The following is a 26,529-nucleotide window of genomic DNA, read 5'->3' on the forward strand; positions in this document are numbered from 1 at the left end:
TAGGACTGGCTCAAAGGATCAAAGAAAAGAGCAGAGCCCAAGTTTAACCCCACTGTGCTGCCTCAAATGTCCCTCTCAGAATGGAGGAGAAGGGATTGCGGTGTGACCATCCCCCCGGGGGGTGATTTCTTGCTTTCTGTCTCTCTCTTTCTGTCTGGCAAGTGCACACACCCTACAGTGAAAATCTCTCCAAAAAGAAGAAATGTCCCTCTCCACACTCCAACGTATTAGTCATATGTGACTGGCCAATGGGAGATGTTTCTCTTCCAGCAGTGACTGGGGGGCTCCTCTCTGCTCTAGCAGATACACCATTTCTAGAAGATACATGACCTGTTTTTAGTTACAATGTTGGGCTTTGTTTCCACACTCCTGCCATGTAAGGTAGGAACTTCAGTATCTGGTTGTATCTACAAATATTACCTGCAATATGATGATACCATCCTCACAGATGTTTTTGGTAAAAGTTGAATGTCGATGGACCTAAAATACTACATCCGGGTATTTGATATACAGAAGGTGCTTGAAAAATGGTCTCTATGATCATTATTGGGAAATATGTTTTTTCTTTGTATCTCCAGATGAGCATGGCGCTTTACACTGAGTTAAATACAAAATATGCATGTGATGAATAAATAGAGCATATATTGATGAATAAATAAATAAGTGAAAAAAGTAATATGTTCACAGCTTGGTCTATGGAACCTGAATTTATCCAGGCTCTGCTTTCATTACGTGAGACCACCCAGAGGCCATTTACATTTTTGTAGCTGAGTTTTCTCTCATGTCTCATTGGGAAATTGCCCTCCCTGATCTGATGGCCTCTTCTGACTGTGAAATTCTTAAATTACTTCATTCAGAACTGGTAAAACCTGAGTTCTCTTTGACTCTTGTCACTGCTTGAAGACCTAATCTGACACCCTACTGGTTACTGTAAATACCCATGTTCTTGCTATCCGTGTGGGTTTCTCTAGGTGTAGACTGGATTTGGTCTTTGGACTTCAGTACGAAAGGGGATATCCATCCTCTCTCTTCATGTTGTTTTCTGTTACTGGTTCTCAACCAGGGGCAGTTTTGCCTTCCAGAGATATTTGACAGCGTCCATAGACATTTTTGATTGTCACAACTTGGAGGAGCTACTGCTGGTATCTTGGGTAGGGGCCACAGTCTTCTGATGCACAGACTGGCTTTCTGTCCTGTACACAACAAGTAATTAAGTGGCCCAAAATGTCAACAGTGTGGAGGTGAGGAGGACTGTGAGGTGTGGGGACTTATTTGCAAGGGATGAGAATTTCCTAATGCTGAGCTTGAGCGAATTGATTCCTATCATCTGCCCTGGTAGAAGGATGGTAGAAAGTGGAAGTCTGGGCTTGGTAATTAAACATATACATAAAACCCCCCTGATGCTTCAAAGGATTCAGAAACACGATGAGGGGCGCTAGAATAGTCTATCAGATTCCTGCACAGAGCAGACATATTACCTACCTGTAATGAAGGATTTCTGAATAGATAAGGGCTGTAACCTCTACAGGGGAATGTTTTAGCTGGGGGCATGTGGATTTTAGCCGCATGAATAATATCAGCATTAATGAGAATCATTATGCGGCCCTGCATTGGAAATTTACCCCTGATGGATAGCAATATTCCACAGACGGAGGCCATTGAAAATCTGTTTCGCTGGCAGGATACATGGAGAAGGCTTGAGTGGGAAGCAGTGCTGGCTGCCAGCTTGTGAATGGCTTTGGGCTGACTGATTTGTGTAGGGACAGTGTAGGGCACATAGGCAGCATTGCCCAATGACCGTTGTGGACCCGGGGTGACATTGGGATAGGTCAACTGTCTCTGATGCACCTTCCTTTCTTTTTGGAGTTCTCTCTGTTCATTTTGGAGTGATGCTGTTTTGGCTCCTTTCACTTCTCAAAGACCACAGATTTCCCGACCCTTCCAGGAAGGTGGGCTGAGAGAACTCATTCTCTCTAAGATGTTAAGGATTCAGGTATTACCTGCTGCAGGATAATACGTGATTTAAAAAATTGCAATCAATGAATAATCCAAAGACGTAAATTTGAGGTATACCTGAAGGTACTGGGGCATAGATATTTGTTTTTCTGGGGAGTCTCTAGCAGTATCCCCAGGGATATAATCTGCCTATGCATAAATTGAATGGATCTTGATTTAAGCAGCTGTGGAGTCTTTTCTTGCACATTGCAGTTCATGTAAATTCAGTATGTAAAACAGTAAAGAAGAAGGGATGTGCTGTCTGAGGCAGGGCATAAGAGATCGGATCTGGAAGTCAGGCCCCTGGCTTCCTCTCCTGCACCATACTCTGGGCTCCTGAGGCAGCGCTCTCGAATCATTTGACTCTGTGGAGCAATGCTTCTCAGGCTTTCCTTCATTATGACACAATAAACAATGGTAATAATTATCTAGAAGTACCCAGTGAGTGCTGCTCTATTTTAGAGGTAAAGGCCAGCCACCCTGAGGGCTGACAGATCAGTAATTGGGCACAATCTGCCCTGGAAACCTGCGTCAGGTAGCACAATATGAAAATCACTGCTCTTGGGTGACCTTGACAAAGCCTAGTGACTCTAAAGCCTTTAAACTGAAGTAGTAGAGGATTTGAGCTGCATTGTTAACTGTGCCATCCCAGAATCAACAAGACTGAATTTGTTCTTTAAGTAAATAATTATGGTGTGTCTACTATGTGCCAGCTACTCCTCTAGCTCCTAATAATAGGTTATCTTTCTTTCTAAGCACCTGAATAGCCAAAGGGAAATGCAGAACAGATGGATTAGGCTGGATTCAACACCAGCTATGTGAGATGGCCAACAAATTTCCACCTTGGAGTATTTAAATTCCAATGGGATGCGGATGGGGCAAGTAAACCACAGTAAATGAATGAAATCTATACTTAGTGGGCATCATAAAATAATGCATAATGAGGGACTAGTATGTGTTGCTGACTAAGAGGAGTGGTCAGGGGAGACTCTTCAGTGGAAGTGTCTTTGAGCTAAGTGAGAGATGACTGGCAAAAAGAAGCCAACCACATGGAAAACTGGTGGGAGACTTCCAAACAGAGGGTGCCACCAAGATATATTGAGGTAGGACGATGATCAGCAACCTCAAGAAACAAGATGAGCAGTTTTTGTCATGGAAAATTTTTAATGCTTCCCACTAATTTTTAGCCATTTTTGGCAATTTAGATTTTTTTTTTTTTTTGGAGAGATTTTCACTGTAGGGCGCGTGCGCTCGCCAGACAGACAGAGAGAGACATAGAGACAGAAAGCGAGAAACCACCCCCCAGGGGGGATGGTCACACTGCAATCCCTTCTCCTCCATTCTCCTCTCGGGATCTTGGGCACGCACGCACATGCGCCCGGCGTGAGTTTTAAGCCACTGGGTCCGGGACACGAACTGCGGTCGACTACGTGGGAGTCCAGCGACATAGCCATTACGCTAACTGCTGGTTCCCACAATTTAGATATTTTTTACGTTTCTTCTTTAGTTTAATTCTGGCAGAGACCTGTCAAAGCCTTCATGAAACTTTGCAGTAGTTCTGTATTTAAACACAAGACCTGCTACCTGTTTTTACTGTGAGGCATTTTTTTTTTCTATCAGTAAGTAGGAAGTTCTAATCATAACTTGGAATGTACTTTTCTTCCTCATCAAGTCTATTTATGTGATGTGTGAACAATGGAGATTAGGCAGATTTGAACTTCAAAACACTGGACTCCTCCAGCTGCCTAGGGGTGGCCCACTAAGCTCCTTGTATAAATAAGAATGAATATTTTATTTGTGCAGAAATGATAATCTAATGTTTTGCAATGACCTGTTCTCATTTCTCTTTCACTGGGTCAAGGGGATGATAGATCTCAGCCTAGTCATACCCAGCCTCCAGTTCAGAAAAAACTGTAGAGTTCCCGACGTTTGGTGAGCTCTCATATGAAGGAAGATAATTTCCTCACTGCTCTTTTTCTCTCATTTGTTACAAGATGACCACAGCTGGAACTCAGACAAAACTTCCTGGATTCTCTGGTGGTCCAAACACTGTGATAAGGCCCCAAGATGTGGCTTTGAAAAAATACCCCAATACAACAATATCAAGATCAAAACACATAAACAGGCTTAGCCCCTGCAAGATTCAATAGGGGAAGATGACTAGGCATAGACATAGGAAGGGAATTCAAATGATAGAAGGTAAAAACAAATCTTAACCACCTGAAGATTAAATGAGCTTATGTCCCCAAATAGCACCCAACACATGGTTGTGAACAAAGTTGAGTTCCATTTATTCTTTTCTGAGTCAAGTCTTTCCTGTTGATGGCACTCATATTAGTCTGTTTGGGCTGTTATTACAAAATAACAAAATATGATAAATTGTGTAGCTTATAAATTATAGAAATATATTTTGTGCAGTTCTGGAGGCTAGGAAGTCCAAGATGAAGGTACTGGCCAATTTGGTGTCTAGGGAGGTTCTACTCTCTAGTTCATGGAGGACCCTACTCTTTGTCCCTCACGTGAAAGAGCAAAGCGCCTCTCTAAGGCCTGTTCCAAAAGGGCAGTAATCCCATATAGAACCACTCTGCTCTCCAGAGCTAACCTTTCCTCTAAATACTGTGATGTTGGAAATTAGGTTTCGACATATGAATTCAGTGGAGGGGGAGAAATAATACAAACATAATAGCAGTAGTACTAATGGGATCTGTAAAGTACGCCAAGTAATTCATAGCACTTATGCGTTATTTCTTTGCCTTTTTTAATTGCTGTTTTAGGACTATGCCTCAGGTACCTAAAAATAATAAATATTTGCAAGACTGAAGACAGGCTCAAGCCAAACAAAAAAAGAAAGAAAAAAAGAAAGAAAATTTATTAAGTATATTTGCATGTTTGTTAGACTTTGCCATCACAGCAGACACTGCTTCCATGCTTCGCTGTTCACAATGTAAAAACATAATTTAGACTTTCAGCATTTGGAATATGACAGGGCTTTAAATATGAGCCTTATGAGTGCTGATGGGTGGACAAGGATCCTTTGGAAAGTGATTTGTGCGTCTGGTACCATGCGGCTGGTTTTCCTCCGTCATGACTAAATCACTCCCTGGAAATAAATGAGTCATTTACAGAGACACATGCCGACTTTAGGCCCTTGGGGCACCATGTTAGTGACGGAAGAAAAATAGACTAAATGTGCTGGCGTGGAGTCCAGCCCAATTCATCTGATCTGTGTTTGCCTTTGGCTATTCAAGTTGCTTAGGAAGCAAGATAACTTATTAGCACAAGAGCACAACTGAGTTCAAAACTCCCCTTCGTCCTCCACTAGCTGTGTGACCCCAGGCGAGTTATTTAACCTCTCTGCACCTCAGTTCTCAGATGAGAGGATTAGCCTCAGAATTTTGTGCAAGTCTGCCTATAAAGTAGCTAGAAGAGGGCCTGGTTCATGATTTATTCTTAATGAACAGCACAGAGACGGTTGAGAACGAATTTATGTTATGTTCTACTAAATATATCATTTTCACCTTCCTTTTATGAAAGATATGAAATAGCAACTGTGATGATGACCAAAGTCAAACCCTTTATGGACAGGGATAGAATTTAATCAATTCGCCTGCCGGGTTTAGTGGGGGACTCGTTATCTGGAATCTGTACCGATTTCATAATGGATTACAGGACTAGAACTCCTGAACAGACCTTCAGGATTGATTGAAAAATGATTCTGAAGTATTAGGCAGCCATGCAATAGAGTCCAGACAAATTCCACACTGTCACAGGGCTGAGGACCTTGCTTTATTTGGATTTGGGGAAGTTTGAGAAACAAGGGTCCTCAAGAATAGAAGGCGTTGGGTCCTGAAATATCTCATTATCCCCAAGGAGAGGTGATCTCGGGCCAGGGTATGCTGCTGGACGAACCATTTTGGGGCAGGAAACATGGCCCCTAGCAGTGTGTTTCCTGATAAGGTAACACGCCCTGTTCTGTGCATGTGATGTGGGGAACAGACAAATATTACTTAAGCCCCTGAGTCTCTGGGTTTGGGGGCTGCTGCAGATTTGCCCAGCACCTGGGGACTCTGGGGCCTGGGGATTATTGCAGCGCCTCCTGCTGGAGAGAAGGAAGACCCTACTGCCATGGGCAGCTGCGTTATGGGGATCTCTTCCTGTTCAGAGAAGGGTGAGCATCAATGCCAGCTATCTCATTGTTCAGACAATTCAGAGGAAACCCGTGGAATCAGTTTTAGACAATCCTGTCTACAATGCCACACAGAATTATGTGTAGATGCTACATTTTAGCATCGTCTAATGGCAATCATGGTAGTATTGTTGCTTTGAGAATTTTTTTCTTCTCTGTGCTTCTGTTTCTTAGGTTTTACTTTTTTTTTTCCCCCAGAATTGTTTCCAAAAACTACTATTTTCTATGCTCTTATTGTATATCAGTCATGCGATACAACATTCTTCCAGGAACCTGAAAGGAGGTCATTATTGAATCCAGTTTGCAAGATGAGGACATGAGTGTGATAGGATTGAAATGATGTGTGGAGGTCCTCAGAGGAAATCCTGATCAGACTGGGATTAAAATCCAGGTCCTGTTGCTTCCAGAGTTTGAGCTCTGCCTGTTAATGCCTCCCTGAGATATTGAAGAGGGAGGAAGGATTGTGCCTTTACTGGGTTTTCCTTTCGCCAAAGAAAGCAACAGAATGCTGTGGTTTTCTCCTGCCCAAGTCAGGTCCTAAGGAGAGGGTTCAATAGGCACCGGGAGTGCTAGCTAGCTGGCATGCTTGGAAGGGAAGTGATTATGATCACTGTACTCACATGCCACACAGACTAGTATGAGTGTGGCCTGCAATGTGATGGTTATCAGTCGAAATTAGTCATGCCTATCTATCGGCCTGCTAGTAATTCACTAACAGCCCATTTGATTCAATTGGTCAACCAAATTAGTCTGAGCATGCTATCTGCCACAGTGGCTTTCTCAATCATTAATGAGAAAAATCAAAAAACAAAAAATTGGATACTCCGAAAGCATGCCAGAATAAGTGAGCATCACCATTTTAACTTAGCACAAATGTTGCTATACAGAATGTCCATTGTTTCAATCCAATCCATTTTCCCTGTGGAACTTCGAACTGCATCCTTAACTGGACATTTATCATGTCTTACAATATTGGACATTCTACCTGAAATCTTGAAATTGCTGCAAAGCCTCAACCTATTATTAAAAAAGGCCTGTCACTTAAATGAGAACCTTTAGCCGATGGTGAAATGACAGGGAAAGGCAAGGAGACCCAAAGACACATTTTGAGTTTAGGAAGAATTACACATGCAAAGCTCTATTCCATTCGAACTAATTACTGTGACATACGGTGAGAGAGAGAGAGAGAAAGAGAGAGAGAGAGAGGGAGGGAGGGAGGGAGGGAGGGGAAAGAATGCAGTTTCATCAATATTTCTAAGACATTTGAACATGCAAAGGCAGAGATAAGAAAGAAACTCTTAGTCTCTTGATCGGTCACTTATTGATTGCACGAGCTGTTCACTAATGAGCCAAGTATGAGAAGGCCAGGACCCCAAAGTTTTTATCCCCAATGTGCTGACATGTTTAAAATAGAACGTGTGTTTGCAAGAACACTGTGTGAAACTGAGGATGAAACTGTTTGGAACCTTTGACTTATTTCTTGGGCTCACCATCATCTATTATTCACATTGATAATTAATTGCAAGGTCTATTCATATCACAAACAAGGAAGAGGCAGAGTTCAAAAGGCCCCTAGAAGTGCTTTCCCACAAGTGAGTGTTTTGTGAGGGGGAGAAGTTTGTCACCAAGGTTTTCTGACTTGTGCTTTGCTTGGCAATGAGGCGGATAAGGGATTTCCTCCGAAACGGAAAGCTTGGCAAGATCATTGCACTAGACATGATGAGGGAGACCGGTCATTATCAATTTTGGAGCAGGGATTGAAGAACTGAACGAGCAGTATTATGACTGCAGCTGCCACAGCATAAAGCCACATCTTGATTTCTTCAGCATCTCAACAGTGGAGCTAAAAGGAGGACCCCAAATCACACATATTAACGAGACCCTCATGGAGCAGGGTAACTTGGAGACTCCTGGTATGTGATTCTCAGGGTACAGAAAGGATCTTCTTTTACCCCTCCCTGCCGTCCAGGGCTCTCCCAGGATCTCTGATGCGGATGGCCAGGAGCAATGAGGTCTCTGAGCAATAGATAGGGTAGCCGAGTGAACGTCTAATATCAAAACACACATGGTTATATGCTTACTACAGTGCCTGGTACTCATGAAAGCATCTGCTTTCAGGGGCTAGGTCAGCCCTCATCATAGCCGTGTGGGGAAGGCACTGTTTCTGTTTTACAGAGGACACCGGACCGTAGAGAAGACAATTCCTTCCTGACTCCCAGCTCCAGCTCAGCCCTTCCTGGAATGCTAGCACACCTTTATCCTTTTCTGTGCAGCTCTTACACCAGAACCTGATGTTGGCCATTTCTAACCCCAAGGGTCATGAGACACCATCGTCGTTTCAGAGATTTTTCTGGATTAACGTGAATCCAGAAAACTACTTTAAAAATAAAATTTTTGTCCCTTAATTCCTATTACTGAAATGCTCAGGTGTAAAAGCAGGCTTACCTTCAGAATACCAGTTTGTAGGTGTCCCAAAGACAAGCTCAGGGTGCTGGCTCTAGGTCTCAGGTCCATCTTCTGTGTCGGCTTCATTCTCAGGCAGGAGGCTTTCCGTGTGGTGGAGGGCTGGCTCTTAGATTCTACCAGCTGAACAAGCTGGCAGAACCTGCTGGAATTACAGTCGCCGTAATAGTCTCTCCTCTCCACACTTGCACTTAAAACTAGGGGAAGAACCTAATACAGGAAGCCTTGTCAAACTTGTTGTAGACTGAAAGCTCATTTGTGATAGTCCCTTTAAGTTTAACCCTTTTATCTGTAGCGGATGAAAGGAAGACTTAAAGAAGAGTCCCAGTGGAGAAAACGCCTGCATTTGGGGCTCAGAAGGGTTTGAAGTTTCATTTTATTTATTTATTTAATTAAAATTTTTTTTAAAAAAATTATTATTTTATTTTGAACATATTTATTTCACATGCATTTGCTGAACATCATTCCCTATGTATGTGGCTTTGGAGAATACTTGTATGTGTGGAGTCTTGGTAGGCTAGATAGGATCTCTCAGGCCCTTTTCTGCTCCCGGCGCCCGTGAAGCTATGTGAGATGACTCTCCTAGGGGATCATCACTATTTAATAAAAGCATTTGAAACTGTTTCCAAGACCTCGTGATTCTCAGTTCCATATAAAATACAGAATCCCAAGGACCCTTTTAGTTAAGAATAACCAGAAGGCTGCTGGTGGGTTTTAGCAGAAACTAAAGTCAGGAGGTTCTCTCTGGGGTTCAGAGGAAATATTTTGGCTGAGTCCAGGACAGGAGTGACAACGAAGAACAGAGAAATGAAATGGCGAGGCACTGGGCTCCGTCTGGTTTACTGGCTTCATGTTCTCTTGCCTGGCTGAGTCCCCCCTTGTCTGATTGGACAACAGCAAGCTGGAGACTTACCCTGGAATAGGCAGATGGCAGGGATGTCGTCACCTATAGTTATGTACTGCAGGGTGATGATAATGCGAGTCAGGGAGTCAGTGTGAAGCGGTGGGGCTCACAGTGGGAGCACAGTCAGGAACGTGGACCATCCATGGCATGTCACCGGTGCAGATGGAGAGGCACAGCACATGGGTGAGGGGTGGCAAGAATGACACTTGGTCTTGGGCAGCTTCAGGCCTGAACTTTCCAGACACACTTTAGGGTATTTCTATTTTCTATAAACTAGATTCAGGTAGATTAACCTATGTGAGGCAAACCCACAAGTGGGGAAGCATCAACTGGAATGCCGGTTTCTGTAATTTACCAAGATAAATGTAACTACCAGTATAACTGGGCTACGATCTGGAAAATCTCTTCTGAAAGTGAATGTAAAATCAGAAGATTGTCTGCTGAGCTCAGAACTAGAACAAAGGGAGTTAGTTTTTGGTTTTGTTTTTAATAGAGATTTTTGCTATAGAGCATGTACACCCATCAGAGAGACAGAAAGTGAGAAATCACTCCCCAGGGGGAATGGCCATGCTGCAATCCCTTCTCTTTGGTTCCTCTCTTGGGATTTTGGACACTCACACACATGCACATGGCATGAGTTTTAAGCCACCAGGTCTGGGACTCAAACCACGGTCAACTACATGGGAGTCCAGCGATGGAGCCATGATGGAACCAATCCACCATTTGCTGGTCCCCAGAGGGAGTTAATTTTAAGACAAATGTTTAACGATGACAGACTAAGCTAGCCTAGGGTGTCTTGTCTGCAAGAGGCATACACGGGTTGAAGGTCTTAGGGCTCCAAGCCAAGGTCTTGCTCTCCTACCAACACTAGGTGTTTAAACTCTGTTTTCCTAAGTTTCTAGAGCCCCCTTCCTTATTCCTTGTCTTTTAACTACTCTTTAGACAAACAATATCTTCTATTATGTAACATCCATTTTGATTTTCTTTCTTGTTTACTCCAAATCATTTTATCTCTAAGGCATCTTCTACATACAGGGAGTCTTTGAAAAACTCACAGGAAGTGCATGTTATGGGTCCAGGAGGTGGTATGGTGGTTAAAGCACTGGACTCCCATATGGCCAATTGCGGTTTGAGTCCCAAACCTGATGGCGTGAAAATCATGCTGGACCCATGTGTGTGAGAGCCCAAAATCTTGAGAGGAGAACGGAGAAGGGATTGCAGCATGGCCATCCTCCCAGGTGGTGATTTCTCACTTTCTCTTTTCCTGTCTCTCTATAGTAAGTACATGTGTCCTGTGGCAAAAATCTTATAATAATAATAATAATAATATAGATGCTATGAAAAATGGATGTAAAACACTTTTTTTTTTGCTAACTTGTTATGACATGTCTGAAGCAGATCTAGTTTGAAGCACTGAGAAGGATAGGTATCCACTTGAAAAGAACCCCTCTCTCTCTGAGCCACATGAATTCTATTAGAATTGAAGCAAGCACTAACATCAAATTTACGATAATGTTTGGGCAGAAGAACGATAACATTACTGACAACTTATGAAAGGTTTGTGGAGACAAGGCCCCAAAGAAATCAGCTATCAGAAATGGATAGCTCACTTTCAGAAGGGCTGAGACGACGTTGAACGTGATGCCAGCCTTGGCAGACCATCCACATCAATGTGCAAGGAAACGATTATTCTTGCTCATAATCTAATTGGAGAGGACCAAGAATGAACAGTAGAAACTGTAGCCATCTCCAAGGGAGGATGGCCATGCTGCAACCCTTTCTCCATTCTTCTCCCAGGATCTTGGGACTTAAACCACTGTCGGCATGTGGGAGTCTAGCAATGAACTACACCATCTACATCATCTGCTGGTCCCATCCATGAACTTTCATTTAACATTTCTGAATTAATTTATTGATTAATTACTTTTTAAGGTCTCTGTCATGGGGCAGGTGTGCAAGTGAGACAGAGAGACAGTGAGAGGGAAAGTGAGAAATCAACCCCCCCGGCTCCCCTGGCGAGGGGATGGCCACATTGTAATCCTTTCTCCACCGTTCTCCTGTGATTTTGGACAGGAAGGCACGCACCTGGTATGAGTTTCAAGTTGCTGGATTCAGGACTTGAAACACTGTCAGTCACATGGGAGTCCAGTCCCTTAACTACCATGCCAGCTTCTTGCCTCTTAGCAGCTCTTAAATTATGTTGATTTGTAGTGTCATTCTTGGAGTTCGGGCTATACTTCACTTGTCATCCAGATCTGTTTCTGTCACTCGTAAGACATTTTGATCAATCAACTGATTGATCCATAGGGTATAGTATATATTAGCCTGTATGCTTTGAAGTTCTCCCTTCTTGCTGCTACTTTTCTAGAGAATTGTTCATTCTACGTTTATCTCTGCTTTTTGAGGTAGATTCTGCTGTGGGCTGAGTTGTTCTTCAGATCATTACGGTGTTACCTTGAGCTTTGTGACTCCTGATACCCTCATTAGACTTTGCTTCTCATGGGTAAAGTGAGATTTTGGTTCAAAGGATCTGATTTTTCTTTTTGCCTCAATGTATTATGGTCTATGGTTCTTTTCCTTGGGTTATTTCACGACATCTGGTGGTTGGACTTTATAATAGAAGCTTTCACACTGAGTTATTTTTATTTTTATTTTTTTTGTTTTCTTTCTTTCCTTCCTTTCTTCCTTTCTTTTTTTTTTTTTTTCTTTTTCTTTTGTAATATACTAGAGGGCATGTGAGCTGGCCAGAGAGAAACAGAGAAAGGAAAAGATACAGAGAAGGAAAGTGAGAAATCACCCCTCCTCCCATTAGGAACAACCACACTGCAATCCCGTCTCCTCTATTCTCCTCTCAGGATTTTGGGTATGCATGCTTATACCTCTGGTTTGAGTGTCAAGCCCTCAGGGTCCAGGACTTAAACCATGCAGTTGGCCATGTGGAATCCAGCCTTCTTAATCTCTACACAACCTGTTGGTCTCATAATAAAATTTCAACGAGTCCTTTAAAAACCGAGACAGATTCATCCTCATAATCAGTTACCAAATACTTTTCTAAAAATGTCTAGAGCTGCAACTATATTGTAAGGGATAAGAGAAAGGGCCAGATGGAGGTGGGGAATGTTTGAGAGAGAGAGAGAAATGGGGGGGGTGAGGGGAATATCTAAGGTGTGCTGTTAACCAAGAGTTCATGGGAGTTGCTTTTCTTTTTTCTGGCTAGTTGCTCTTAGTAATCATGATCCAATACACTTTGGCCTGGTAAACAGAACAGTGGCAGTGATTTTATTGAAGTGAATTAGTTTGTTCTCAGAGACCCCAAAGGATAACACTCTAGTAATGTGAAAATAATTGTTTTAACAGTTAATTAAAAAGCAACAACAAAAATACTAAGCTAAACAAAAACCCCAAATATCCTCCACTTATGTGGGAAGATTGACTTCTGCATTTCTTTCAAGACATTTTTATGGATTTTGCATGTAGAAAATTAATAGAATTTATAGGAATGCATTGAAAGTCCCATGCAATGGGAGCAGGTTATTAAAACCATCAAGTGGCAAAGAGCTGTTACCAATGTTTGGTTTGAAAAGGACACTCATTCAAAAGGACACACACAACTTTTCTGTATTTCTAATAGAGAAGTAGGTGGATGCAATGGCAAGCCTAAGACACTTTATGTCAATTGGCATTTATTTATTATGAAAGTTGATTTCATTGTTTTTCCAAGAGAGAGAAAGAGGACCATCTCTACCATCATCTTGATGCTGCGAACCACCCCTTAGCTACAACCAGTCCTGGATCATGGATAAGTACAAGCATGATATACTCAGAACACAGACCTGGGACCTTTCCACATGGATCAGCCTCACAGAATATCATGTTTTACCTCTTCTCCATTGCCTGACCCCGGCCTGTGTTTAAGGAGGGTATGCCCAACTGCCTGTGTTTCTCCACATGAGTCTCTAGGGGAACTATGAAGTCACCTCCTCTCTCTGCTCTTCAATCCTTCCAACTACAGGGCTAGAGTAGCACCTTCTCCTGCAAAGCTGTGAGGCTTACTTGAGGGACCCAGAGTGTGATAATGTCCTTGGAGGAAAGGCAGCATGGCCAATGGACAGAATGATAACTTGCTTGTGTGTACCTGAGCCTCAGGATGCCGTGCAGAGTTGTGTGTGACAATGGAGCGTGTCTGGTACAAAGTGGTTTTGGAGACTGCAGTGATATGGGCAGTGTCTATGTGTTTATCCTCCCAACAGATGCCAGAATGAAAGAGGACATTCTTAGATTTTTATTATCTGTGTGCTTCTCTTAGAATATGTTTTAGAGGAAATGGACAGTTTGTCTTTCGGTAAATATTTTGAACCTTTACTATTGGTGCTGACAATTTTGGGGGATAGAAGTGAGCAGTGTTTCATGATATTCATCTCATATCTCATTAGTTCATTAAAAGGTGGAGGATCTATATGCCACAGAGACCTATTAAGGGAAGTAGTTCTATTAAAATCCTAATTATTATTTGAAGGCATATAAATTAATATTCTTATTTGTGAAGTATTCTCTGTCCCTGTTTAGGATGCTGGCAATGATAATTAAAATACAATAAAGATGATTAATAATGAATAAACATAAAATTAAAATATCATAAAATATGTAATTAAAAAACACTAAAAATCCTAGCTGAGCAGTCGTTAGAAAAGGCTAACCATGAACAGAAGATGATGTTGCTAAGCGTTATTTAACCACGGAGAGTTTTTTTAAAAAAAATGCTTAATTCATCAGTTCCTGAGAATGACATGAATCTTGTTAGACCCTCAATGACCTAAATGAGAAAGTCAAAGTAACCTGGTCATGCCCTTGTCCGTAGTTTGACTTTCCATTTACTTACGCGTTATAAACGGGCCTATCTCAAACCCAAAAGGAAATCTCTAGGTGTGCTATTAAACTTATGCCCCTTTTAATGACAAATTTCAGCATTATTTTATTAAATTTTACACAATTTGTATGAATAGTTATATATACGTATTATTGAAAACAGTTGCCTAGGGACCAGCAGGTGGCATGATGGTTAAGGTGCTGGATACTACCACATGGCTGGTCACGGTTTGAGTCCTGGACCTGGTAGCTTGCTTTCTCACTTTTCCCCTCTCTCTCTCTGGTCAAATTAAAATAAATAAATGACTAAATAAAATTAAATAATTATTTAAAGAAAAGAAAAGAAAACAGTTGTCTAAATATGGAATTAGACAGCCTCTGAAGTCCTTTCTACCTCAAAATTTCTACCTCAATACCTGTATTGTTAGGTTGGAGGATGGGGGGCAACAAGACATTGTAGGAGGATTTAAGACCTCCGAATACCTCTCTAGACTTGGGAAGCTTTCTTCCAGGGTTTCATAGGATAGCTTTTCCATGCCCTTATTCATTTCTTTGCCTTCTGGGAAACCAATTATTCAGATGTTAGGGCATCTAATGGAATCTAGTATTTCTCATATATTATCCTTGTGGTTTTTTTTTTTTTTGTTGTTGTTGTTGTTATTTTTCTCTATCTTTTTGGTGGTTTTCAACATGTGCATTTAATGTTTTTCTTTCCTCCAAAAAAAAAAATAATTTATTTACTGCTTTTTTTTTTTTAAAGTTTGCTATAGGGTATGTGTGCTTACAGAGAGAGACATGGGGCAGGGAAGATGGAAAGAGAGAAAGCAAGCCACCAGATCCAGGACTCAAGCACCAGTTGGCTTGGTGGGAGTCCAACACCTTAGCTACCTTGCCACATGCTGGTCTCTGCATTTCTTTCTTTCTTTTTTTTTTTTTCTTCTTCCCCTCCCTCAATGTTATTTATACTTTATAATAGATGACATCTTTGAATTGGGAATTATGGGATTACGGTCAATGGTTTCTTTATTTTGGCTCACGCTAGGTGTATTATGAAATCAGGAGTGCAGACATAGGTGAAAGAATGTTTCCAACTCTTTAGTTTTATTTTATGCAGTATGGCTTGTCTTGCGTGTTAACAACGTATTGAATGAATGAAAGAACATACAAACAAATGAATGATGTACTGAGAAGACTTGTGGTTATGATAAGTGAAACTTATTAAACTTACAGCTTTTCAAGGTATTTTGCTTTTTTCAAGGCATTTGTCACTTGGAATTTTTATTTCAGGGGTTCAGACAAATCTTCACTAACTAAATGTTTGATTTCCTGTATGCAACTGCTACTTCCTACTTAACTCTGTATTCCAGTCAGCAGAACCTTGGTTTCCTTATCTGTGAAGATGAGATAATAGTATTTATCTACTTCAGAGATTTGGAAGAGTTTATAAACTGTCAAGCACTATGCCATGTAAGATATTTTCCGTAGGATTACTATAATCTTCACATGTCAAAGAGTTAACCTAGGCTGCTAATTCATTATGGCTGCCTGTACTCTGCTGCACCATCTGCCCACACAGCAATTCCCTCTTCTTCCTCCTCCTAGCATAATTCTCCTCTAGGTAGTCACCTCTCCCCATGCAGTCATATGCCTCAGGAGAAGCTTATCGTAACTCTTATAAGGTTAGTAAGGAGATTTCCATTTGCTCTGTGAGTAATGTGCTAGGAATAGCAATGGGATCCAATTCTGGCCAATGAAAGGTGAAGGGAAAGATTCTGAAAACGATTTGCAAAAGTTTGCTTACTGGTAAAGGAGAGGTGCAAGCTTTGGTTACAAGAATTATGTTTGCTCAGGTTCAGGGAGAAAACTATAGTCAGGGGATTACAAGTCTCATTAATAGTAATAAAGAGCATACATTCTTCAAAAATAAATGAAGAACACATTCATAAATAAAATACAGAGCCAGAGGGAGTGATTGTCTCTTCTCTTCCCGTGGGCATTATTATCTGGATGTGACACAGACATTGAGCTGTCATTCCGAAGTTATACGGATGCTGAGGACTCTGTAGACTCTAGGGAGGGAACTTGGACCCGTGACAACATTTTGAGTCTTTGAATTACTCAATCCAGAAGCCTACCTACTCTGGACTACGAGTATGCCAGAAAATATATTATCTTATTATTTAGACCAGCTTGTGTTAATTTTTCTATTTCCTGCAGCCATCTGCATCCATATGCACTCTCTTTTTTTTTTTTTTTGAGGTTATTTATTTCTTCCACAATAGAGAGACAGAGAAACACACACAGAGAAACAGGCACTCTCAATAGGGTCTTCAGGTCTGATTCACCCCCAGCCTTAGCCAGTCACGCACACACATGCCAGGTTTATATAGAGGCTCCAGGATGGGAACCGATGATCTTCCCATGTGGACCCAGCTATGTTACTCCTGAGCTACCATCTGGCTCCATATTTATGCTAATATACTTCAATTGCTTTTTTTTTTTCCAATGAACAATTTGCACCTTGTATCTTTTCATGATTCCTCTGCAATGATAATACTCTCATCTAGGAGGAAGTCCCTTTTCTTTGTAGTGTCAGGGACCCTACTGCAAACTTCTTTCCTATTTGGTATAACTTGGCTCTGTTTCTCAGTCTTTCTAGGCACCTGTACTCTTGTGTTTTTTCAACTCGATAGGAGTCCTGGCAGGGAGGAGGCCTCAGTTCAGCGTAGGACACATTGCAGTATACTACTGATCAGTTATGTTAGTGATGTGTTTATTACCTTGGTGGACTCCCGTATTTCTTCATTCACTTACTAATTTACAAATAGATACAGAACACTGAGAGCAGTAGACACTAGTTTAGATTTTGAGGACACAGCTGTGAAAAAAATGGAAGGATCCTTACTTGGAGTTGAGAGATTATTTTTCTGGCCAATTCAGGGAACTTGGGTTTTAAAACATGTAAAAAAAAAAAAAGTAAATATTTATTTGCTCTGGACTGATATTGCTTCATCAAAACCAAGAAAACCAAGAGTTTTCTCCATCCCTGAGTGAGAAAAAATGGCTTAGGTGAGCAGTCATCTTTCTCTAGCTGAATACTATACTCAGCTCCTTTTCCCCCAATATAGAGAGAGGATCTCCTCTCCCCCTGCCCCAGTATCGATGCTATGAAGGGAACGTGGGGACTGGGAAATCAGCAGGGGGCAAGTATGGGTGTTTGTGATGACTTGGATCTAGGATGTAGCAATGCCAGTTGAAGAGTTGGTGTTAGGAACTGGGATAAGTCTTCAGAGGCTTCCAACTGGCTAATGCCGGACAGAATAAGCCATTAATTCTCTCAGTGCTTGAGGAGTGTAGGATCGGATGGCTTCTGACCTCTTACCACCTGAAATGTTATCATTATAAATTAAAACAATCATGACACAGTTAACAAATACTTGAAATTCATTCTAGATAAATGCAAGAGGCAATTTATAGATTCATATTACAAACTTGGAGAAATTATTTTAGGTGCCCAAATCCAGGTTTCATACAATGGTGACTGAAGCTCACAAATCTCAGGTCACAATTCCCCTCCTCATTCTCATAGAGACAGATCACGAATCCATGCTCATTGGCCATTTTCTTGCCATTGAGGTGCTTTCTTACAGGTTTATGGGAGAGAAACAGCAGCAATCAGGAGCATTCTGTTACTTGCTTCATGCTGTGTGCGTCTTCATGTTCTGAGGCTTGTGGGTGTAGCTGTGAAGAGGACATTGAGGGCCTTCTCTCCAAGTTCTGTCCATCAAGCTATGAACACATATCCATTGACGTGTTCATACAGTGCATTGTCCAAACTGGGGACAACCTGGAGAGTAAATGAGGACACTGTGATTATGCTGAGGATCAAGGGTAAACTGGGACTTGTCTGAACACATTGGAGTCATGTATGCCCTAGCCATTGAATACTAGGCATTTTAGAAGTAAGGAGATTGTATATACATTGGGTTGTCAACATAGTCATGATATATTTCGCATAGAAAAACACTGAAAAATATGTCACGACTTTCCCAACAACCTAATAGTAGGGAGACACAGACAGTTGTCCAGGTCATTACTCCCAGTAAGGCACCATCGTCCCCACTTGCCAACCCAGTCATCTGCAAACACCCTTCCCTCCATCTCTCTCACTCCCTGGTCTTTACAAACCCCTTGGAATGTCTGATTTGGCTGCTTTGTTTAGAATAACAAATGATGGATGGCTCCTTGCCTCATAGGAAGTCCCTTTCATTTGTCACTTTGCTAAAAATTGGATGAATACATGAATCAGCCCTGCTTTATCCCTTACTCATTATAATTCATTCCAATCTTTTGCATTTTCATTTTGTCCATGTTTAATTCCACCATTTCAAAGACACAAACAGAAATCTTTTAGAATTACTGGAATAATTGTGCTGCTGATGCTACTCTGTGAAAAGGCTGTTGGAAAAAAGAGCACGACCTGATCTGGAACATTAAATGGTTTAGAAGTGAGGCCTTCAGAATCTGATTGAAGGGATCACATTGAGAATTGTTTTTATCTTGGTTTATACTCTTTCTGATGTGTCCTATCTCCCTAGCACAGAGCTTTACTCTTAGAGAATATTAAGCATGGATTTCCAGCTAATTAGTTAATACTATGGATCGCTTCATTTTTATATTTCAAACTCATTGTTTCTGGCATTGAAGGGTATCATAAATAAACTTCGGGTTTACAGAAAATAATCTGACGATGGAGATAACCTGAAAAGTGAGTCAGTAGTTGCCTCTATGCATACAAAGCTTGTCTCTACCGTGGAAGGAGAGGGAATTTCAGGGCGTTTCAGGGCACTCATGCTGGAAGAGATGGTCTTGTTTTCCTGCCTTGTAAAACACAATCCGTGGATTCTCCTTCATTCAAAAGTTCGATATCTGTAAGCACTACTCTTTGTAAAGGGGCTACCACTCCCTGGTGGTAGGATAGTTGCAGAGACTTGATGTATACAGTAATAATAATAAAAAGAGCATTCTATTTTTGTGTAGCAGATTACAATTGAAAGTATTTTTGCATGCTTATGATCTCATATGACCCTCTTTACAACCACAGGAAGAAGGTGTTTCTGGCAGAGAATAAGTTCTCTAAACTCTCTCTCTTTTTTTCCCTCCTGGGCAAGCATAGGTTATTTCCCAGGCTTTCTTGAAGTCAGGTGTGCCATGTTCTGGGCAGTGGAATGGGATGAAGTGATGTTGCCTTCTTCCAGCCTAGACTATGAAAAACTCTGGCCCATACCTTATGTGTTGATTTTACTCATTAATCAGTTGGTTGCAAAAGATCCAGAAAAGAACTTCAACCACCTAGGGTCGGCATCAGAGAACTGTGGCAGGTGAAATGCAGCCTGGCATTTGTTTCTGTGTGTGAAGTTTTCCTGAGACTACCCATGCTAATTGGTTTACATGCTGTCAGTGGCTGTTTTGGCATTATGATAGCAGAGTTGAGTAGTTATAACACATGACTTGGTAAGCATAAAATATTGCTATCTGGCCCTTTGCAGAGCTTCCTGTTCTCCAGTCACTTCATAGAAGCTTATAGGCTAGATACCCATACCGAAGAGTCATGTGAACAATAAAGAGCTTTCTATTGTGTTAAACTATTGAGATTTTAATGTGCCTGTTTCAGTCATGCTTCTACCTTTATTAGCATAAAGTTTTTATATTCGGGCTACCAATGAGGTAGTGAGGCTTAGAGAAGTCGTCACTTATTTAACTCAGTCACATGGTGGCAGTGGGAGACAACCTGGCAGCTGAACCAACCCAGGTATTTGAGTTCTGTTGCCAGTTATTCTTCAGTACATCTCAGATGGCACTGCTGAGCATATTATAGCAAGGACATATTTATAATGCTATAAACTAAACACAATACCTAAACGCCTTAAATCTAGTAAGTCTTTCATGGTGAGGAGCACTGTGCTTCTTAAAGCAGCCAACAGTCTATAGAAAGCACATTGGGAGAATGTCTTCATTTTTTTGTATACTGGTAAAATTGGTGAAGTCCATTGATTTCTTTTTTTTTTTTATTTTGGAGAGGTTTTTGCTATAGGGTGTGTGCATTCGCCAGACAGACTGAGAGAGACATAGAGACAGAAAGCAAGAAATCACCCTCCAGGGGGGATGGTCACGCCGCAATCCCTTCTCCTCCATTCTCCTCTCGGGATCTTGGACACGCATGCACACGCCCCCAATGTGAGTTTTAAGCCACTGGGTCTGGACGTGAACCGCAGTCGACTATGTGGGAGTCCTGCGACATAGTCATTATGCTAACTGCTGGTTCTCTTGATTTCTAAAAGTAGTGATACAGATTGTGATAGTCGAGTAATGTAAGGTATTGTGAAGAATTAAAATGAAGTCGTCAAATTATTGTTAATGTCTCTTAGTCCATATCGACAGAAGGAAAAAAAGCCAAACAAATAAAAAAGAAATCTTCAGTGTACAGTGGGTAACAATAATAGGTATTGTTGTGACAGAGACAACCTCCTCAGCATAAGAATAAAGACAAGAAAATCGCTGGGCCATTGGTTACTGAACGTGTGAGTTTTACCATCTTTGAGGTGGGCTCTCTGTGATACTTGGTATACTAAGCATCTTAGTTATTTAGAGATGTGTGCAGCCTCCCTCAAATGGGTACTTTCTGGTGGGTAAAATCCCACTAGATATTTAATCCTAATTGTCATCTCACCCTGTCCATTTGGGGCCGGGAAACTTCCCTTTGTTTGGAAGAATTAAGGATTGATACTATGAGGACACTGTGTGATGAGAAGTTATTTGAGACAAAAGATATATACAAACAGTGGGACATGGATGTCAGGATGCAGTGAAGAGCTGGCAATAAAAACCAGAGACCAAGTTAAAACTCCCGGGCATTAAAGGAGATGGAGCAGGAGTGTATTGGCTAATCCGGCTACTGCCCCATAAAACAACTTACGTTGATAGGCTCTCTCGTCATACACGTGTTAGCAAAATATAGCAAATCCCGGTTCTCCACATAGTCCCCTCTCACTGTCGAGTCATAGTTGAAGGACGGCAGCCCAACATTCTGGAGTAATAAAAATAATTTTAATTTTTTTTTAAGTTTCTTTCTTTCTCCCATGAATGTGAGATGGACTGGGAATGAGAGAAAAAGAGACAGCACCCCAGACCAGTTCTTGAGGCCATGATTGACTGCCAGCATCATCTAATTCCAAATCACAGGCACATGCATCCCCAGTGCTCAGGGAGGGCTCAGTACACCAACCTGCGACTTCCCATGTGGGTCAGCCTGACTGAGTTTGCATTACTGCTGCCTCACCGTCCAGCTCTCTCATTTTATTTTAGTTATTGATTATTGTCAAAGCCCACCTTATTTTTCTCACTCTCTACTTGCTTGCCACAGCATCTGCTCCTGCTCCCATTTTTATTTTCTTCTTTGGTAGTCCAAGAAATGCTTCTCAGCACCCATCCTGTGGACTCTGTTGTTCTTTCCCCATTCCATTTCTTTTTGACTATTCTGCAGTGTTTCCCTAGCGCGTGATTGGTGTGTTGGCTGAGAAAAGGAAAGAGGCTGTATGGACTCACACCGTCATTATTTTTGTCTCTAATACGTTAGAAAGACAAGAATGCAGAAAATGTAGTTGAGGGCAAAGTAGAAATAGGTCATAAAATCTTTGTTTAAAACCAACTAGCCTTTGATTGAGTATTAAGCAGAAGTCATTGGCTTCATTGAACTGGGGATCCATAAGCCTCAATCTCCTTTGCATTTAGATAGACGGCTGTGGCAGGATCTGTTGAGGGTTACACCAGGGTTGCTTGAGAGAAGTTGTGAAATACCCAGTGCTTTTTGTTTTTGTAAAAATAATAAGACACTGTGACTCATGACTAGATATATTCTAAAATACCTACTCACTCATATCCTCTATTCCTGACTACCCCATCAGCCTCCTCAATTCATTCTGGCGTGGAGACTCCTTCTGGCCAAATGAGCCAACTGGGAAAGGACATTTATTCGAGCCAGTCATTAAACAAAGTGGTTATGAACAAATGGTGTTGGAACTAGCTTGCCAGTGCCTACTGTTACACAATATTTGTGGGGTAAATATGATCCATTCAACCTGGAGGTGAGATTTAGGAGCTCTGGCCTTGACAAGCACATAAGTATACATAAAAAGTTGCATCATTGGAGGTCATCCAGTTTAATTAATTAGCAATTGCAGGAGCTAAGAGATCATGAAAAACTCAAAGTAAATGAAATGGTACAAAATGACAGCTACTTCCTTTTTTTTTTTTTTTTTTTAAATCAACCTTAAAGGGAAACAAAGTTGAATTATGTGTTGACTCTGCAAACTCCTTTTTTTTTAGAAAGAGATTTTTGCTATAGGGAATGTGTGCTCACTGAAGAGACAGACAGAGATAGAGAGAGAGAAAGTAAGAAATCACCTCCCTGGGGAATGGCCATCCTGTAATTCCTTCTCCTCCATTCCCTTATCAGGATCTTGGGCATGCACACACATGTGCCCAGCTTGAGTTTTAAGTCACTGGGTCTGGGATTTGAACTACAGTAGACCATACGGGAGTCCAGTGATGTAACCATTATGCATTTGCTGGTCCCAATCTACAAGCTCTTTTTATAGGTCAAAAATGATTGAACATGGGAACCAGCAGTTAGCGTAATGACTATGTTGCTGGACTCCCACGTAGTCGACCGCTGTTCGTGTCCCGGACCCGGTGGCTTAAAACTCACGCCGGGCGCGTGTGCGTGCGTGCCCAAGATCCCGAGAGGAGAATGGAGGAGAAGGGATTGCGGTGTGACCATCCCCCCTGGGGGGTGATTTCTCGCTTTCTGTCTCTATGTCTCTCTCTGTCTGTCTGGCGAGCGCACGCGCCCTACAGTGAAAATCTCTCCAAAAAAAACAAAAAAGATTGAACATCAGGAATTTCAGATGATTCAGCCTAATTTTCCCCCATGGTTGCAATATGTAGTTTATATGCCATTTAGTAGTCATGTATCAATGCTACACTTGAAATTTTCTCTTGGCGGAGGAAGGACACTACTTGGGGTTAGAGCACAATATGGGTTTGGAATCTTGAGTATGCTTTCCTTATTCTATTACCTTGTGGAAAAGCCATTCCATCTCAGAGTTCTTGTCTATAGAATGGGAATAAGACACTGAGAGGAATCAGAGGCGTTGGGGACAGGACAGTTGCATTTTCCTGTGGGGAAAGTGTCTAGCACAGGGCTATCACACGAAGAGAAATACAAAGCTTCTCAGAATGTGCTCATTTAGGTTAATGCAGATTCCTGTAGTCGAGTCACGTATAGTTTATTAGAAAGAGGTGGACATCACACACACCATCAGTCAGTACCATCTAGACGCTTCTGAGCTCAGTTAGCAAAAGCACTAAGAGGAGACATCTGTTTGTCAGCCATTGTGCTAGAGGCTGGGGAAGGAGATTCAAGATCTTTGCAACGTGTTAGCTACTCCTCATTTTTATCCTTAGTGTCAAGAATGCTTTTATGTTGGCAATTCATATGCAAACACTGTGTATATGGAAAACACATTTAAAAATATTAACAAATTCCCCTTGATTTAGTTTTAGAAAGGCACTGATTTCAATAGGGAATCTCTTTTTTTTCCCTCTTAGTGCTATGTGTCTTAATACAAGGCTGCAATACAGGGCCCAGTATTGTACATTGTACTCACGCATTCCTCAGATACAGCACCGTGTGTGACCTGACTCAGTTACCCAAACCAAAATAGGAGAATATCCAAAGATTATCGGACATGTGTAAGAAAGCACAGTCCGGGTCATAGCTGATTTCTCAGTGCTTCCTTTTCTCTTCTAGCTGAACAGCTGATTTTTTCCCACAGTCCTAAATCCCCTAGATGGCACTAGAGAATACTATATTTAAGTGGTTTATATAATGCCCCTCAGTAGATGAGGGCAGGTAATTTTTATTTTTCTGCAAATAAACGTTAATAAGAGTTGAACAGGATGGAGTGTAATGTGCAAGGTTAGCATTTATGCATTCTTTATTTAAAAGATACTCTAGATGCTTCTTGAAAGTGAAAGTGGGTAATTTTAACTGTAGATGCTTCGCAATTTCTTTTTTGTTGTTGTTGTTGTGTGTCATTTTAAATAGAATAAAATTCATTTGATTCATTTGATGCAGACAAAAGATATAAAGATCAGAGATTTTCTGATATTTGGTCTAAATGACAGGTGTATCGGAGATGCAAAACAGGTGTCAGGGTCTCGTAGAATTTAGATGGAACTCTGAACTTGCATGACCCAGGAAATGGGTTGGCGAGATGAGTGAAGAGGCCTAATTGGAAGACAATGGGAGGTGTTGGTATTTGTCCCTACTGGGGAAGACATCATACATACTAGTCTAGAGTGGGCTTTAAGTTGACAACTTTTGTCAATCTCATCCTGATCATTTTTTGGTATGAAATTTAAAGCTGAGATAATATGTCCTACCCAAAGCCACAGAACTATTTATTTAATTTCCAGAGAGCCTGTGCACTTGTCTTTACAAAGAGAGATAGGGAGAAAGCATCCTTTCAATGGGACATGGTCACATTGTAATCCCTTCTTTATTTCTCCATCTTGAGAGAATTTTGGGCTTGCATGCACATGTATGTAGCATACTTTCAAGCAGCCAGGGCTGGGAGTCAAACCATGGTCAGCCACATGGAATCCAGCTCCCTTAACCATTAGGCTAAGGGCCAGCCCCCCATGGATCTATTTAGTGATAACATTTAGACGCAAATTACCTTCTACTGTCTCTACTAGCTCCCTTTTTCAATTGCATTATAATATACAAACATGTTTCTAGCACTTCACACCCCCTAGACCCCATTGCTTTTCCTGTTGTTCCTTCAGAACTCCAATGCCCTTTTAATCATGTGGTACTTCAGTGCTCTGAATTGCAAGTGGTTGAGTGCTCCCAACTCAAGAGGCTTAAACAATAAAGCAGTTTTATTTTTTTCTAACAGGAACCTTGAGGGAGGGCAGCTCCAGGTTTGTTAATTCACAGATCAGTGATTTTTACTCACCAGGGTTGACACTTTGTCATCTTTTCATTCTCAGTATTGTTTTTTTAATTCCTTTCTTTCTTCCATGAGTGAGAGATAAAGAGCAAGAGAGTGAGCGAGAGCGCCACAACAGGCTCTTCACACAAGGATCTACCTTTAGCCTCGCCAGCCCCAGATCACGACCATCTGTGCCCCTGGATGTTCAGGGAGGCGTCTAGGTGCCAGTCCAGAATCCTCCCAGTTGGGTCAGTCTCACAGGGCATGGTGTTACTGCTGTACTACCCTCTAATTCCTCTTTCTTATTTTTTTCACCCTTGAGTATAAGAGGGCAATTGCAGCTCCCAATGCTGCCTGCAGACCTGACTGCTTCCAGTGGTGGTAGAAGGACTCTTCCTTCCTTGGGCCTTTCTGTAGTGGGATAAATTTTGCCTGAAGCTCCCAGCTGACCTTCCTTCCTTTGTGTCTCATTGACCGGAATGAGGAGCCCTGCTCCCTACACCAATGACCAGCAAGAGACAACCAGCTGCTGGGTGACTCTCAACAGGGAAGTACCTTTCCACCTGTAGAAATATTTGGAAATTATGTAGCAATGCTTTTGTTTACAAAGCGACTAAATGACTTCCATATTTCAGATGAGGATGCAGGGATAAGACGTGTCCTGCAATGTTCACGGCAGTCCTTTATGATGAATAATCATTCTGTCCAAATGCCAATATTAGTATGGTTGTGGAAAAACTCTGGAAGACCCATCAGGACTTCTTATTGAGTCACAAGGGAGGGGATGGACTGCTGAGCCAGTTAGGACCAGCCAATGGATCAAAAGGGAGGTGTGACTCCTGGGTACACAATCAACAGTCTCCTTCTCCCTGTTCCTGTATTACCCCCTCCTGGACTCCTGCTCAGATAGTGTAAGGCCAAATGCTTAAAGGGGGCCAGCCTCTGAGATGTTTTAGTAATAGAATGCAAGCAGATAAAAGAGAATAGAGTAATGATAAAGGCTTTACGCGGATACATGAGTGTAGGAAGAGCTGGTATTTGTCTCCAACAGGGAA

This window comes from Tupaia chinensis, unplaced genomic scaffold (assembly GCF_000334495.1).
Source record: "Tupaia chinensis unplaced genomic scaffold, TupChi_1.0 Scaffold000426_1, whole genome shotgun sequence".
Taxonomy (NCBI): domain Eukaryota; kingdom Metazoa; phylum Chordata; class Mammalia; order Scandentia; family Tupaiidae; genus Tupaia; species Tupaia belangeri.